The following is a 17,463-nucleotide window of genomic DNA, read 5'->3' on the forward strand; positions in this document are numbered from 1 at the left end:
CAGCCGCCGCGCTGCAATTCCCACTTCAGTGCGTCACAAATTGCAGCGATTGAGCGTGTGTCAAGCGATTTACGTGGGGTTGTGAAGCGCGTGTTCGCGCCACTAGGTTGCCCTTCAGATATCCCTCACTCCCTCTGCAGCAGCTGCTTCGGCTGCAATTGAAAAATGCTTGTTAGTTTAGCGGATGCGGTGATTGCGCTTTCGCCGTGGCTTTTGCGCTTTTGAACTCTTGACTTTCAGCTTTGAGCTTTTGCCGCTGCTACCTTCCAACACTTCTCTCTTGCTCGCGATTTCACACCTGCCGTTGTTTACCGTTATTTTTCTAATGCGCGCTTTATTTTTCAATTAGCGCACGTATTTAGGAGTGGCAGTGTTTGCTTTGCTTGGCTCAGGTCACGCACGCTATTGCCGTTCTAGCTGTTGCTGCAACTGTTGCAACTGTCAAATGTGTTGAGGGCCAACAAAACAGCTGGTGGCAAAGTCAAAAATGTGCGCTATATATCTGTAAGTGCTCAGCGCGCTGCTGCAATCGCCTGCTGTTTGACTCACGTAATTCGCTAAGCTAGGTTGACATGCAACACATACAATGTTGTTTTAGCCGCTTACAAAGGCAAGCCACTAAGCTTATTCCGAACAAGCTGCGCTTAGTGCTGACGCGTTTTTCTTCCTTGCTGCAGTTTGCTCGGCTAATCCGCCTTTGTTCTAATTTTGTTGCGCTTATGTTTGTTTTTGTTTTTCGTTTTCTTTTGTTTACTTATTTATTGCTGCTGCCTTTGCCATTTCACACACGCGCGCACCACACACGCTGTCTCACTGCCTCACTGCCCGCGGCGTACACCACTGCCAGCAAACTTTGTAACTCTTTTTTTGTTGCGGCACAAGAACTCAGCAATTGCCACCGTTGTTTCACTTGTTCAGCTGTAGTTCTGCTCGCTCGGCACTCGCCAATCTGCAATTGAAACAAAAGCAAAGAAAGAAAATAAGTTAACATGCAATTTCAGCGCACTCAGAAACACACAAAACGAACAAGGAAAAAGGATATGTACAATTCGAAATTAGAAAGTGCATACACAAAAGAAATAAGAGCAGACAAAAAGCACATGATAGCTGTGCGCTAAGTAACAAGTGCTTTTCACACACAGGAAAAAGTACTCGAAACTTTTCTTCGCATTCATGCTGCGTCTCAATTTGCTGCACTGACAGTAGCATACAGACTGGCGCACGATGTGACTACTTCATACACACACACACACACACTCTCACACTCATACAAGGTATATTCTCTATAAAATGTTTTTTCTAATAAACTATTAACTATGCATAGTTGTATGCTTGCAACTGCCCACAACCCCACTCTGCACTCCTCTTCTCCTCTTTCTCTTTCGCTTTAACCAGCCACACCCATGCACTTAAAATGCTTGTTGCCCATAACTTGCTGCCATGTGTGCTTACTTAAGTGCTTAAGCATATTTGTCCGTTGTCTGTTGATGTTTAGATTTTCTTTTCGCATTTCCCCCTCCACTCCACTGCTCTAGTCGTAGTCGTAGTGGTCGTCTCTTTCAACTAATGCAGAGAAAATGTTGATTTTGTATTTAGGTGAATAAAAGAATAAATGAAAATAAAATAGTTGAGATATACGTAGCCATGTAGCAGTATGGTATGAGTACAAACAACAAGCAACAGCAAAAATAAAAGGCACACATACCACCAAACAGTTTGCGCGCCATCTAAGTGGAAATGGAAATGGCATTTTTGTGGTGTTGCACAAACGAGTGCAACGAGTTTATTCGAAAAGTACATAATTTCTTAAGTAGCCTAAGTACTCGCAATTTGTAAAGTTTGGCATTCAGTCTTAAGCATTTAAATGCAAGCTGGTGCTTTTGAAAGTTTGCTTTTAACAAGGAGTAGTAAGAGATTTTTGTTTCAACATTCGTTGCATTTGTTTTAGCTAAATATAAGTTTCATAAAAAATATGAAATAAAAAACATTTTTTCCTTGGTTGTTCGGAAAGCGTTGTAATGCTTGGATAATAATCTGTGCAAAATTTTATGAAGATACCTTAAAAAATAAAAGAGTTTTCATACAAGTACTTGTTTAGTAGTTTGATCGTTCAGTTTGTATGACAGTTATATGCTACTGTCGTCCGATTTCAACAATATCTTCGGAGATTGTAGCGATTCCCTGGATAATAGGCTCTATCAAATTTCTTGCAAATACCTCGTCAAATGAAAAATGTTTCTATACAAGCACTTGATTCCAATGGTTCAGTTTGTACGGCAGCTACATACTATAGTGGTCCGATATCGACGATTCCAAGAAATGAGCAACTCCTTGTTGAAAAAAAGACGTGTGGAAAATTTCAGATTTATATCTCAAAAACTGAGAGACTAGTTCGCATATGTACACACGGACGGATAGACAGGCAGCTGTTTATACATTTATGTGTATATTTTATAGAGTCTCCGACGTTTCGTTTTGGGTGTTACCAACCTCGTGGCAAACTTACTCACTTATACTTGTTTATACCCTGTACTTACTATACCCTTTCAGGGTATATGGTAATTATATTAATTTTGTAATATTAATTTTTTGCCGTTACGAAGATTTAGTTCTAAATTCCTTTTATATTGAATACAATTTCTGTTTTTAATGAAATATGGTAACTCTAGTTACTCTGTTAATAAATGTCCATATAACCTAAAAATATTACAATTAACAGTTTTTTTTTTTGTTTTTGTTAACAACATTTATATTTAGATAGATCATAGATCATTTTAGTATACACTTTACCCCAAACTTTCTTCTCTCCACTCGATGTTCATTAAGTGAAAATGTTTATTAAGTGAAAATACTTATGCTTTTTAAAGTGACAAGTTGGTGGAATTTAAACTAAAATTTAAATAACTAAAGAAGAATTCCAAAATAATACAATAAATTAGAAAAGTTTGAAATTATACCTACTACATAAGAGAAGGTCTTCACGGAATAATAACCTCGGTTTGAACAAATAAAAGCCAAAAGTTAATATTTGAAGTAAAACGTAGTGACATTTGACTTAAGCCTACAAAAAATATTACCAAGGAGTTATATCCACTAGCAAGTCTGAAAAAATAGAATTTAACCTACTTTAATAATCGGTGATGCTTTTTATAAATGTTCGGCTTTCCATGATACCGAGCCAAACACCATAAAACGTCCATAACAGGTGTCTATCAGTAAGGAAGGGTTTACTACTTAAAAATATCTCAAATCCAAAAACCAAAAACTGTCTTCAAAGCAGTTGCTAAAATGACCTCCTTGTGAAACAACATGAAGTAGTCACCGTGTATTCGTCATCAGGTTTTCAACTTATAGATATAGAGTAAATGACCAACTAATCATTTATTGCCACTTCAAAAAGTGTATATGTATACAGCATGCCAACAGGAGAGAATGAGCAACTAAACGAATATTAAGTTCGGCAGCATTAACCCCTGCTATTCCCCGTTTAATTACGTTTAAAGTGTATGATTTACTTTCTCAAAGTGGAGAATTTTCCACAGCAATTGCATTACTTGTTCAATTCAACCGGCTCGTTAACTAAAAATCCACAGAGTTTTTGCCAAATTAATTGAAGTTAATGGATGGTCAAAAATATCTCAAAGAGCCATAGGAATGCAACTGCTAAATGTGTGCAAGGCAAGATAAGTAAATGAGTAAAGTGGCAGTGAGGTTTGCAGCGCACGGAAAGAAGCAAACATAGAGCTGAGCAGTACAAATGGAAAAGTAAGTCTCTGGCACATGACATATGCGGCAAATTGTATTATGCAATTTAACCCGGCATAACCAGAGACGTTTGCGGAATTTCACAAGCCATTGCAGATTCATGTGCGTCTATATCAATGTATTTTTCACGTTACATATTGTAGAAGTAGTTGTGATAGCCCTGTAGGAAAATTTATGATCGGTAAATGGGCCACAAGAAATTACAATTTCTATATGCTGTATCTTGCATATCGGACTCAGTGACTGCCTGGCGAATGGGACTGCCCGGTGTTTTTCTAGAAAATTTCATAACCAATATATGGTAGAATATATTTGCGTTGCTTTGACTGAATTCTCCGAGCCAAATAGACGGTTGAATAGTCTCTGCTAATAGAAATATAGTTACCAAGTTTCTCTGCCTACCGGTCGATAAAAAGAAGTGCTGTGTACTTCCGAATTTAAGCTAGTCTTGACCCCAGTGTTAGTTTTATTTTGCATTTTCATATATGCACAGTTCTTATTGGGAATTGGTTGTTATACTCTTAAGAAGCCTTATACTGATTCTTAGGGAGAGATTGTTGTCTATTTCGTATCCACCTTCGTCCGTATGAACTTGACAGCTCTAAAGTAAACGAACGAAATTCAATCATTTCTCAGGTGAGACATCATATGATCTAGTCGGATATGGCACAAGCAAATTGATTTTTCAGGCCTTTGAATAATATTAGTTAAAAGTAAACCAAATCTATAGACCCAAAACTTAAAAACCCAGTAATTAGTGAGATTTAAAAGAAGAACTTTTGAAATAAAAACATCCATATAACCTCCAATAAAAATTTATATTGCCTAATTGTTCGATAAACAAAGTATTTGAATGGTTATATGCCGTTAGCTACGGCCAGGGGCCATGTTGGTCCATCTCTGATAATATTTCTGCTGTTTGACCGCGGAACCGTGTAGGCCTCATGATAGTTTATCTATACTACAATTTCAGCTTATGCCGATAGCATCGAAAAAATTATATAAAATATCTTCGAAATACAAATATGGAAAGAAGATGCCATCTACCAACCTTTCCTAGCAAAAGGCAGTCAGTGAGAGGTCGGGAAACCTGCTTATCAATGAAAAAGTTATGCTATTGGCTCTCAGCTGACTTATTCCTTTTTGCTGAACTCTATGTCATATATATATTGAAGGCTTAAAACAACTGTTATAGTTAAAGAGAGGAAACCTGACTGATTCCTCATTTGAGTTTCCAACTTCTTTCGATTCCTACTGGGTGTTTACACACTTATAAATGTCCGCATGTTCACATATGTGTGTTGTGGCGAAGAAATGCCTGTCCATTTGCGCCATGTCGCACCTGAGGCATGTCATGTCCAATGTGCAATGTGTGGCATGCCGGACTTTTGCACGATTTTCAGTTGACAGCACTCAAGACTTCAGACCATTTGTACTCGCCAACTCGGTCCGTGCATTCGTGAGTAGTCATGTGTGTGTGCCGCCGCAACTGCAGATGTACGTGAGTACTGGGCTATTTTGTGGCAATGCGGGCAGTAACGACATGACATGTCACAAAGCCACCAACAATGCTTACGAGCCTGCAAGTATGCCGAGCCTCACACATGCTCGCCTTATGCGAATATCGTCGCATTTTTCGACTTTTCCACCACACGCTTACAAAAATTTACCTGCATTTGCTTTCTTTAATGTACGAAAATGCTTTTAAGTGGTTTTAAAAATCGTAAAATGGTTTTATTTATTTTTATTTTACAAAATCACTGCTGCATCAAAGCAAATCAGCGTGTTTGGTTGTATTTGTTGTGTTTTTATTTTGCTCACTTTCCGGTGCGGCTTCTGCGCTGCTGAGTTCCTTTAATTATAGTGTGTGTTGGGTAAAAAGCACTTAAATCAAGGTTTTATATTTTCCGCTATTTACTTTTTTTAATGCGCTCTTCTAGTCACTTTACATACACTACACAATACACCGGTTTGTTTGTGTAGTGGTAAGTCATCAAATAACTGCACATACTGAAAGAAAACTCTTTGCTATGCCACCTGCCAAACGAACTCACACATTCGAAGCGGTCTGTCAACTAATGGGTTGCCTACATGCAAAACGATTGTCGAATTTTGTCGTGCACAACTTGCCAAAAAACAACAACAAACCAAACAAAAAACAAATAACACCATTAGGGACTGGAAATACAAATTTCTTTTATTGAGTTCCCAAAAGACCTTGTCCGCGAGGCGGTCTTTAGTGGTAAAAACGACACGCAAAGAAGTTGGCAAATATTTGCCGACAATTCATTTGATTACAGCAATTAAATTTTAATTGTTATTTCTTTGCAAAGCTGAGTTTAAAACTCTGTTTTTGCTAAAATAAATGTGTTAAAAAAAATTGGAGATCAATTTGGTTGAAGTTTAATAAACATATAAATTTGGATCCTTTTGCATTTACAAAACTGTCTTTTCAAGCTGCCAACTTTTGTACCAAAAGTCATAAAACAAAAGTGGATTTATTAATATCTAACTATGAGGTCTACCAGATTTAAACGAATTAAGAATAATTAATGGTTTTTATGAAAGGCTTTTTAAATAGTATAAAATTTAACTATTTACACTTGAATTGATCATAAATGGAGTTAACAAAATTTGCGACTACGGTTTTTTTCACAATCTCAAAACAATATCGTAAAAATTCGGCAGCTCGCATCACAAACACTTCATTTTGTAAAAGATTCTTAGATTCTCATATAAAATAGTCAGTATAAATATTAATAAAACAAGAAAAAACGTTAACTTCGGTTGCGCCGAAGCTATAATACCCTTCACAAATACAAAGGCCCCTTACAAGAACTTGATTCCGCACGTTCAATTTGTATGGCAGCTATATGATATAGTGATCTGATCTGACCAATTTCTGTGGAGAATAATTTGTTGCCTTAAGCAATAACTCATGCCTAATTTCGTGAAGATACCTCTTCAAATAAAAGAGTTGTCCATACAAGCACTTCATTCCGATTGTTCAGTTTGTATGGCAGCTATATGCTATAGTCATCCGATCTATACAAATTTCAAGATCGATAGCATAAAAACTGAGGGACTAGTTTGTAGACGGACGGACAGACGGACATGGCTAAATCAACTCAGCTCATCATGCTGATCATTTATGTATATATTTTATAGGGTCTCCGACGTTTCCTTCTGGGTGTTAAACTTCGTGCCAAACTTAATATACCCTGTTCAGGGTATAAATATAAATAAACGAAGTCTCATTTATATTAAACTTGCTACTGAAGTACGTATGCTTTTAGCTGTACATAAATGTTTCGGTAGAAGGCGGAGTTGTAAAAAATGTTAAATTCACAGCATCTCTTTTGTAATCTTTACTCGACGTAAATTTTGCACTAGATTCTGATCTTTTGGCAAGATTCTAGCATTGACACGCTTCATACCCAAAGCATTAACCAAAATATGCTAAGTCATACATAAAACATTAACTAAAAAATGGACCAGTCAGAGTCAATTTTGATTAGTCAATCTGGATCAGATAAAATTATGCTATATGCCTTTAATTTCTGTAAAACGGTGCACTCTGACTTAAATATCACAAGTTGAAAAGATTCACTACTATCAATATTGTACATGGTCTACAGCAAAAAGTGCAAATAACTCATCTAATTGCCTTTTTTATTAGTCCTATGTTATCTTTAAGCAGAACTTTAAGATGCCAAATGTTTTGAAATTTACTTAACTTCTTTTGCATGCTGAAACGGGAATGATGTAATAGCAAAAATGTTCAATAACGATATTCCATAACTAAGCGATAGATATCCCTTTTCTGCTTTTTAGTTTTACCTAGTTTTCACCACAATTGCATATGAACTTTAGATAGTCATTTTATTGATGAAACACATCAAGGGTAAGTAAACTACCGCTTTTATTGCTCTACTTAAGACTAAGGACCACCACACCGTTAGATTGATTTCCTACTACCAAAAATGCACTATCTCTATGATTACACAACATATTTATACTAGAAATGTAGCTAAACGCTTTTAGTTCAAAAATAACACTCGTACTAACGGTTAAGCGCCGCTCTATTGAGCATGGCACGTTATATTGTGCTCCACTAAACGTGTGCTAAACAAATCAACTCATTTATGCAAAAGAATGCATAGGTATTATATATATTTATGTAAGTATTACAAACACATATGCGCCAAACAGTGACTTAAATTTTGCATTTCTTTAGTCAGCGTACTCCACTCTCCCTCCTCCTCTGCAGCACTTTGCATTTTCCGGCTGCAATAATAAAATCACACACATACAAATGTACTTGCGAAGAAATATTTTAAAAGCAGCGGCAACTGTACTCATATTTCGTTCACACACCAGCGCATTTCTCAGTAGTTGCGACATGCCGCATGCCAAATGCCGCAACACGACACTTTTCCCCACGTGCGCGTGTCAGCGAGTCTTGCGAAGAACATGAGACACTGCTTGTGCCACATCTACACATACATACACACATACACGTACACATCTTACTGCACATTTGTGACGTTAAATGTGGTTGTGTATATGTGTGCTTCTCATTTGGTATGCAGTTGTGGTATCAACTAAAATTTTTAAGTATTTCCCAGTCGCACCAGTCCCACCAACTCAACCCATTCAGTTAAGCATTTATAAGGCCATTCAGTGGGCTAATGTTTTTACAATGCCCTCTTGCTTACGCTGGTGACAGCGCGAAGCGTAGCTCGTTGGTGTGTGCGTGGTGCGCAGAACGTGAGAGATTACGGCATCACTTCCGTTCTAAACAGTTTAAGTTATGATTTCTTATAACCATATTTCTTTAGCTCTAACACAATTTGCTACGCGCGTTGGTAGCGCAGTGAATAGGCAATGAGTGACAACGCGCATGAACTTATTTTCGCTTGCACTTTTTACCGTTCTTACGTACGCTTGTGTTTGAGGTTGCTCATACGCCTGAGTAAGCATGTTGGCAGAATTGTATTATGAGTTCACGCGTGTAGAATCACTGTCAAATGGTCTGTGAAATAAATGTGCATAGTGATGACGAACTGTAAGCGAATAATAAGTTGGTATATAATGACGGTATACGTATACTCGTATAGGTACAAATAAACTCTGTTAAACGTAAGTTAAGTAAAACTTCTTATTAGAAAACCAAACTAGGTTCAATTATTAATACTATAGGCTATAGACCCACATTGTTTCATTACTATATTTTACTTCTCATCTGCAAAAATTATATTAAAATCATTCTCAAATAAGATATATGAAAAAGAGTCTTAGATGTGAAAAACGTCAACCAGATCTTCGGAATTCATTATATTTGGGATATGAGGTTTGGACCAAGGTCTAGACCAATTCTATTCTAATTCAGCGCCAAAACACATTTCTAAGAAAACTTGTCCATTTAGTTTCATTTGAATATTACCTTTTGACCAACCCGAACCGTTTAAAGTCAGTTGGAAAGTCGGAAATCACAGGGCATATTGGGGAGTGAAAAAGGTATGAACTGATTGCACTAACTTTTGGCATTACTCAGGTATTTCAAGTAATTTAAAAATATATAACACACACACTGATCAACTTATTCGGCATAAGGTTTGTTAGAATAACAAAAATCATTACATATATTACCTATACATATGGGAGTTTGGATAATTCGTAGACCAATTTCAAATATTTTCAAAATTAAACTATATTATATCGAATATTATACATTCACTTAATTTTTTTAAGATATAAAGCCAACCGGAAGTTTGAAAATCTTATATAAGGTTTATGGGGGGTTAGGGTAGGATTAAACCGATTTTATCTATTTTTGGCCTTACTACATATTATTAACAGAAAAAAATGCTCTCTAAGTTTATTTATGGTACATCACATGCCATCACCAATTTATAAGGAGTAAAGTTAACTGGATGTTTGAAAATCTTGATATAAGTTATATGGGGGCTAGAGCAATTTTTCTCCGATTTTATTTATTTTAAGCATAACGATACATCGTTATAACAAAAACACATTCATTCCATTAATGGAGCTTACATATTGACCGATATACCCGGTAAAAAGCCAACCGAAAGTTCGGAATTCTTTATATTAGGTATATTGGGGCTATAAAGAAGTATTGATCCGATTTAACCCAATTTCGACATACACACATACTACTATCAGAAAGGATTCCTCCGAATTTTAATGATATATCTCACATATTGACCGATATTTCCGGTAAAAAGTTACTAATAAGCACTGAGGTCCACATATTCCATATTGAGTGGCTTGAACAGCTGGGATACTTTTTTGTCAATTCTTGATCAAAAGGTAGCTCACTTTAAAGGCACTATTTGTGCAAAGTTTTATCCCGATATGCTTTGTTTTATTTAAACCAGATGGAATTGTAAGTTGTGTTACATTGATAGTAGGCGTGGCCATTGTCCAATTTGTCGCCGGCTACCATAAAGCCTTACTATACCGTCTCTGGCACATTTAGTTATTTATTTGTTGCGCTTTAGTTTTTAACAAAACCGTTATATGGGAAGTGGGCGGGATTATCATCCGATTTCACGTACTTTCACCCTGTGGTAAAAGCTAAAAAGAATTTGTACTGGTCAAATTTAGGTGACATGACCATTTAAATATTTCGTCAACCTGATATTTTATAAATATATATCATACATAACTCTATATCTATCTCGATTAATTTTAGGTGTTACAAATAACCGCGGAGCGAACAAAATTATTATACTCCGCAACAACATGTTTCAAGAGACTATAGCTCTGATATATTAAAGTCTTGTTGATAACTCCCTAACATATTTTTCTTACTAACTCCCTCTGCGGTCATCTTGTCTGCTATTTAGTAACAGTTTCTATTTACTCTGCTGGAATATGAAACAAAGATTTTTTCGTTAAAGTAGACTGAATTCCTTCTGAGAGCATTGCCTGAAAAACATTTTCGTTCCAATAGTCTAATCTAAAAATACTTAACTGAGCTCTACTCTGTATAGCAAGCTCGCTTCGCGTGGAACAAGACAAATTACAAGTAAATTCGCTCAAAGTTGATAAGTAACTTGGTTCAAAGTTCGCATGTGTAAGACCTCGATATTTTTTATAGTTCAAATTAGACCAGTCCCCTATTTCCTAGCGGCATATTGAACTACTGCAGTAATTTTTGCAAAATTTTCTTAGTATATGTTAAGCTGAGACACCAAAGTAGGCACATAATCTAGAAAAATTATTGTAACTAGTTTTCCCCGTCGTTTCCACTGCGTACATTTCCGTGCATAATTGATGGTATTAACCCTGGCACAACATTGCACTTAGTTGCAGTTCAAATTGCACACATTTGATAAATTCGCTGCGTTTACGGTACCGAGTCGGCGGTGACCTCCTTGTAGCTAAAAGCGCTGTTCCACGCTTGAAGTGTCTGTGCAAAGGAGAACGCCAAGAAACTGCGCTGGGGTACATTTTAATGTATTTTTCTTTGCAATTAAATGCAGCTGGCGTTTGTGCCAGCGTCTTAATTCTAATTTGGATTTGCCGCAAGGCGATAAGTTTACAGTTTTGTTTTTTTTCCATCCACTCCAAGCCGCTGAACTGTGACTGCATACCTGACGGCGACAACCTTGCAGTACCACACATACAAACGCTAGTGAAAAGGTTTAAATATTTGTATGCGTGAACCCACAGGGTGGTACAAGTGGAAATAAGTTTTGAATTGTTGTTTTAAAATATATTTTATGATTTTTTGTTTCACATTATCACGTTCCACATTTCATGATTATTAAACATTATTTACTTTCCAACCTAAAGGATGTGGATTTTAAGAAATATCACCGACGTCGGTCGTTTTTGAACCAATTCAAGTTTGTGCTTTATTTTATTATGAAATATTTGTATGCAGATGGCAACACTTCTCAGTAATATCTCTGATAAAAATAGTTCTATACCAGTTTTAAGGCGATGTCACATTTCAATACTTTAAACAGATGACAACCCTAGATGACAACCCTTCATGCGCACATTTTTTTAATACCCAAATTGCTCTGATTCATTTATCAATCATATCACTTTTCTTCTTTTTTCTTATTTTCAACAAATTTCTAAACAGGTGGCAACCGTGCGCAAAAAATATTTTTAATGGCTGAACAGGGTATATACAGTCTGCCAGGAAGATGATTAAAACACCCAGAAGGAAACATCGTATACTCTATAAAGTATATATAAATGATGAACGTGACGCGTTGAGTCGATATAACCATGCCCGTCATTATATATGAAAACTAGTCCTTCAGTTTTTGAGATATCGATATAAAAATTTTTCAATGCCCAATAAGCTGCTCTTCTCTTGGAACCGCCGATAACGGACCACCATTATTACCCAAGATAACGGTACAATATCCGACTAAATAATTTTGAACGGACTACTAATGCATTTAGCTGACATACATACGTACAAACTGAACAATCAAATACATGTCCATGAACAACTTTTTTATTTGACGAGATATCTTCGTCCTCGAATAAATTTTTCAGATCGGACCACTATAACATATAGCTGCCATTCAAGCTGAGCGATCAAAATAAAGGTAAGATATTATTATACCATTTTATACGATAAAAAGTGCACCTGTGAAGGGTATTATGGCTTCAGTGCAGCGGAAGTTAACGTTTTTTCTTGTTTTGTAGTGACAACCATCACAATTTATTGAGGGTATTATTATATCCTGAACAGGGTATATTAAGTTTGTCACGAAGTTTGTGACACCCAGAAGGAAAAGCAGGAGACCCTATAAAATATATACACAGGTATATGATCAGCATGATGAGCTGAGTTGATTTTAGATTTCTGTCCGTCTTTCCGTCCGTCTGTCTGTATATATACAAACTTGAAATTTAGCACCTGTCCTTTTCTCCCTAAGAAGCTACTCATTTGTTGGAATGGCCGATATCGGACCACTATAGCATATAGCTGCCATACAATTTGAACAATCGGAATCGAGTTCCTATAAGGAGCCTTTGTATTTATAAAAGGTATTATAGCTTCGGTGCAAACGAAGTTAACGTTTTTTTTTTTTGTTTTTTACCTTTTGACACACCCTTTACCAAATGAGCAAGCTGCACCAGCATTTTATATGCCAACTCCTTCATTTTTATATTTTTTGCGAGTTTAACAGTCATCTTAAACCGCAATGCTACTGTTTATACATTTTACAGCGAATCTATATATACTCGTACATGCCCCGGTACATCTTTGTTACCATTTACGCCCTTAACACCGCTCGGGGTCTCCTAAGTGACTTGCATCTCACTTAATGGCATTAAAAGAAAAGTTGGCATTACTTTTCCTTTTTATTTTGCACTCTTACATGATTACCGCTTTTTTTCTCCGTAATTTTCGTCACCTCGTGCAACTACTACATCGTGTGTTTTAGCAAATAGCTTTACCACAGACTTTCTTGTCGAAGAGCGCGTGTTGCAAGTTGCTTTTTCAACAGAATCGGTTAAGGTTTGCGCGGAAAATGTATTTATACGGTTTTTTAATAAACTTTTTTAACATTTGTTGTAAACTAAACAACAACAACTGCAAGTACTAAGCTTGTGAGAAATTTTCACTCACTTACTGAATGCGACTTAGTGTGCTTATGCGCCATGCACTTTACGTTCAACATAGTTATCGACCAGCAGCAAAGATTCTTAGACACACTTCTGTATGTATATATATATATCTATCTTTGTACGAGTATAAAGTATATAATATATATATTTGAACTTCACTTCAACTTGCCTGTTCTATGCAGATAAAAGGATTTATAATTTGCTTTGCCAAGAATTTATGTGACTGAAATATTTAGTTGCCACACTGTTGCAGCTGTTTTAGTATAACCACAGTTTTGTTGTTACACCGACAAACCCGACCACTTTTAATGTCAATTTGAAATATGCTACTTTGCTTAGGTCGCCAAAGCATTTGCTGTTTCCGTTGACTTTACGATTTCCTTAAGACACCACTAGGTCGAACACACACACAGACCTTAGCATATTGCAATCTGCTGAGGCTGCCATAAAGCGAATTCTGCCACTTCTCAGTCACCGATATGAAAATGAGAATTCGCTTAGTGTGCCATTCATATGACTTCATAGTCTTTGGCATCATACAATTTTGTGCAACTGCAACTTATTTTTTTGCAGCAGCTGCTTCACCGCAAATGACAAGACAGCACTAAGCGGGGGTAGATACAAGCCTCATCTTTGCAGGCATTTATTACGCTTCATGGTATCTAAGCTGGCATTATAATTCTTAAGCTGTGAAATATTAATATTCCGCCTAGAAAGCAACAAAGCTTTATTGTGGCGCCATTATTTTAGTGGTATTATAAATTAAGCGCAACTGGCAGTTTTCCGACACAATTCAGTGACGAAGAGGAGAAATGCAGTTGTAGGTTATTTATTATCTTTAAAACTATTATGAAGATATTATGCTAATGCGCAAGAAAGCACAAAAAACAGATTGAGGGTACCGAAAAAAATTTCATTTAACCGAAAGCAGGCGCTGGTGAGCGAGGTTCCATAAATTTGGTCGCTAGATGCCGCTGGAGTAGATATCTCAACTTCCATTAATCATACGTTTCTAGGTAGTAAAAGAATTTGTTTCGGTCCGATTTTTATGAGACCATGAAAAGTTGTAATAGCTTGGTTTGGCTATAAGATATATGTACGTTGAATAACCTTCAGGTCTTAAGGTTTTTTTCTCCTTCGCCGCGATGTATGTGTGCATATTGCTCTTTCAGCTAAAACTCATAGCTCTAGAATGGATAGCTTCCAAAAGGGCATACGGTACATATTTTTCTGCGTCTTCATTGATTCATATCGGCCAATGTTCTTAGTATCCGGCATGCTGTTATCTAATTAGTCCTACATTATATAAAATTGTATATATATTAAAAAACCTCGTCCTTGAAATACAATCATAATAACACCGATAGATAGATCATAGTTTTTACAAAAATATTTAATATATTGATTGGATTATGAGACAAGCAGGTAATATAGTATTGTAGGATTTACAGACTGTCTGACAAACATATTCCAGTCTTTTCTCGAGATCAAGTTATTTAAGTCCCTGTGAAATGATGTGTTAACGATTCAGAGATAAATAAAGACAAATAAAGTCCGCTAGCTGGGCTATAAAAATCTTCGCCTGTTTTCACATCCATCATAGATCAGTTTGTGCCCCAACGAAATCCACCAGAGATCCAGAGCAGTTACTTCACTAATCAATAATTCGGATTGTGGAATTAGTTTCAATATCTTTATGACACAGATCAGATCTTAAAATAAGACGTATATAACGTTCTTCACTATGAATTGTTTACCTTTTTTACTCAGCAAAATATTCAACCAATTTGACCTACATTTCACCACTTATATAAGACACTAAAGTCTATAAAAAACTAGCCTAATGAGCTCTACATCCAGGTAAATATCAACTCCAAAACATGACACACGCAAAACTTCCTCTCAAAAAAAAGCAACATAAAGTAATTCACAAAATTTATTCGATTGATAGCGTGTCTGCCGCTAACTTCTAAAAACTAAAAAAAACAATACTCACTCTCCTGTTCCGTTTCAAGTTCAGTTGTAAATGTGCCTGGCAAACCAACCTCTACAAAGACTGAAAGCAAACCAGCCCACACAGCCCAAACTACCCGGCCACTAACTCCACCTTACAAATGGCCCTACCTTTCAATCACCGACTCTTCCGTTCGTCCATCCGGTACGCGAAATCGCGAAAATTTCTAATAATTAAACAAAACACCTTAAATTTAATGATGGCCCACTAAATTAAGTAATAAATTTCCAAAAGGTCACCAACATTTTTATGTCATTTTCACCAATACCCAAATCCGACAAAAAATGTAGACATCATAAATGGGTTTGAGGAAGAGGCAAATAGCCTATTGTCCTTAGAGTATTTTTCAAAAATATATATTTACAAAAATGGGTGGCACAACTTGATGTCGAAAAATGTATTTAATCATATAATCATAGAAATTATATTTTCCACAAATCAAGTCCATTATTTTAACCGAATTATTTCTTGTTGAAGTTAAAGTGATAGAAATAGGACTTAGACTTTCTATTTATTACAAGATATTAAGTACTTGTATAAGATATTAAGATATTGGTATACGATATCAGGCTTCGTATAATAAATTTTCAGTATTTTAAATTCAGGAAAAGTGCCTTAAATAACTCACCATTAAGCAATATTTGCAAGTCCCGGCTGAAACCACAAAGTCATCTTTTCATCGTAAAGATGGAAGTCTTAAGGAAGTGGTTTAAGTTTTACCTTTACTATATTTGTTATAGGTTATCTTGCTAATATTGAATGATTTTTGGAGAGATCTTTTCACGATATGTAAAGATATTATAAGCCCTGATAAATTCATAATGATTTCGTTGCCGTCGTGTTGAATTCTTTAGGGGGGTGTGAAATTTAAAAATAAAGCAATCTTTTTCATAGGTTATACATTTAAAAACAACAATCTAAAATTTCAACCCGATATCTCAAATAGTTTTTGAGTTACAACTTTCTAAAATGTAGCCGCTCAGTTCAATCCTGTTAATCAGTTCATCAGAACTGCAGTTTTTAAATTTTGCTTCAGTGAATAGTCGGAGACAAATAATCCGATCACTATCAAATCTTTTCTGTATTATGCATATACAATATGGTAGTTATCCATATAATGGTACAGGGGATCGCAGTGGTGAGAGGCACTTCTAAGCTTTAAATGGTTAAAAGTAAATATCTTTCAAACTATTAAATTGAAATTCGGGGATAATATTTTCTTGACCACAGCATGCCGTTGTGTTTGGTTACACCCGAACTTACCCCTTCCTTACTCGTTAATTTTGTTTTCGACTGTAGGTGTGCCGAAAATTATGGGTTGAGTTCGCTGGAGTTAAGGAAATATGAAGAATGGATAAAACAAAGGCCTCGGAATAGTTTTTTAATTTTCGCCAGAAATCTTTTTAAGATATTATGTTTTAAAAGGTAAATATCACTCAACATAAATGCTTTCCGATATTCTCGCACCTTTCGGTTAACCTTGTTTCGTACTTGTTTACTTTATTTGTTTTTTATTTTTTTGCGCTCTGCAAGTTCACCTCGTCCGTCAGGTATTTAATCATTGTTGCTTTTGTGCTTTTAAGTTCTTTTTTCATGTTCGTCAACTTCACTCTTCTGCTTTTCGTCATTCCTTTCATTAGGTAAAGGTCAAGCAACAATAAAATTGGTATTATTCGCATTTCGTGTTTTAGGAGTGATAAATACTTGTGGACAAGAAAGAATGAATACAAAAAAAAAAAAAAACACAAAAGTAAACAAAGGCGAATAAAAATGAATATACATAAAGCGGGTAAAAGATTGCTGACTTTAACAAAACGGATAAGAAGAAATGAGAGTGAGAGAGGAACTTGGTCGTCAAGTTAAATTGAGTGAAGCGTTGCTTTGTTTTTTTGTCTTATATATTTTAATGCGCACTAAGGTCGCCTGAAGGAGTGAAAAAGTGGTCATGTTTTTAATGGTGCCACCAGCACTAAGCCCACAACTATGACCTCAATCAAATGCAGGCAAAGCAAGGACTGACGATTCAACGAGCGCGTCACCAGCAATTCGAA

The 17,463-nt window shown here is 36.0% G+C and overlaps 1 long non-coding RNA gene across 1 annotated transcript in view; it reads right to left on the reverse strand.

The window, feature by feature from the left end:
• Positions 1-25: 25 nt before the first annotated feature.
• LOC138855730 (uncharacterized) overlaps positions 26-17,463 on the reverse strand; it is a 60,310-nt gene continuing 42,872 nt past the window's right edge. The window contains exon 3 of the long non-coding RNA XR_011394802.1: positions 26-949. This is a non-coding gene — a long non-coding RNA (uncharacterized lncRNA). The remainder of the gene's footprint in view (positions 950-17,463) is intronic.

The sequence above is a fragment of the Bactrocera oleae genome, chromosome 2, assembly GCF_042242935.1.
Source record: "Bactrocera oleae isolate idBacOlea1 chromosome 2, idBacOlea1, whole genome shotgun sequence".
In the NCBI taxonomy this organism is placed as follows: domain Eukaryota; kingdom Metazoa; phylum Arthropoda; class Insecta; order Diptera; family Tephritidae; genus Bactrocera; species Bactrocera oleae.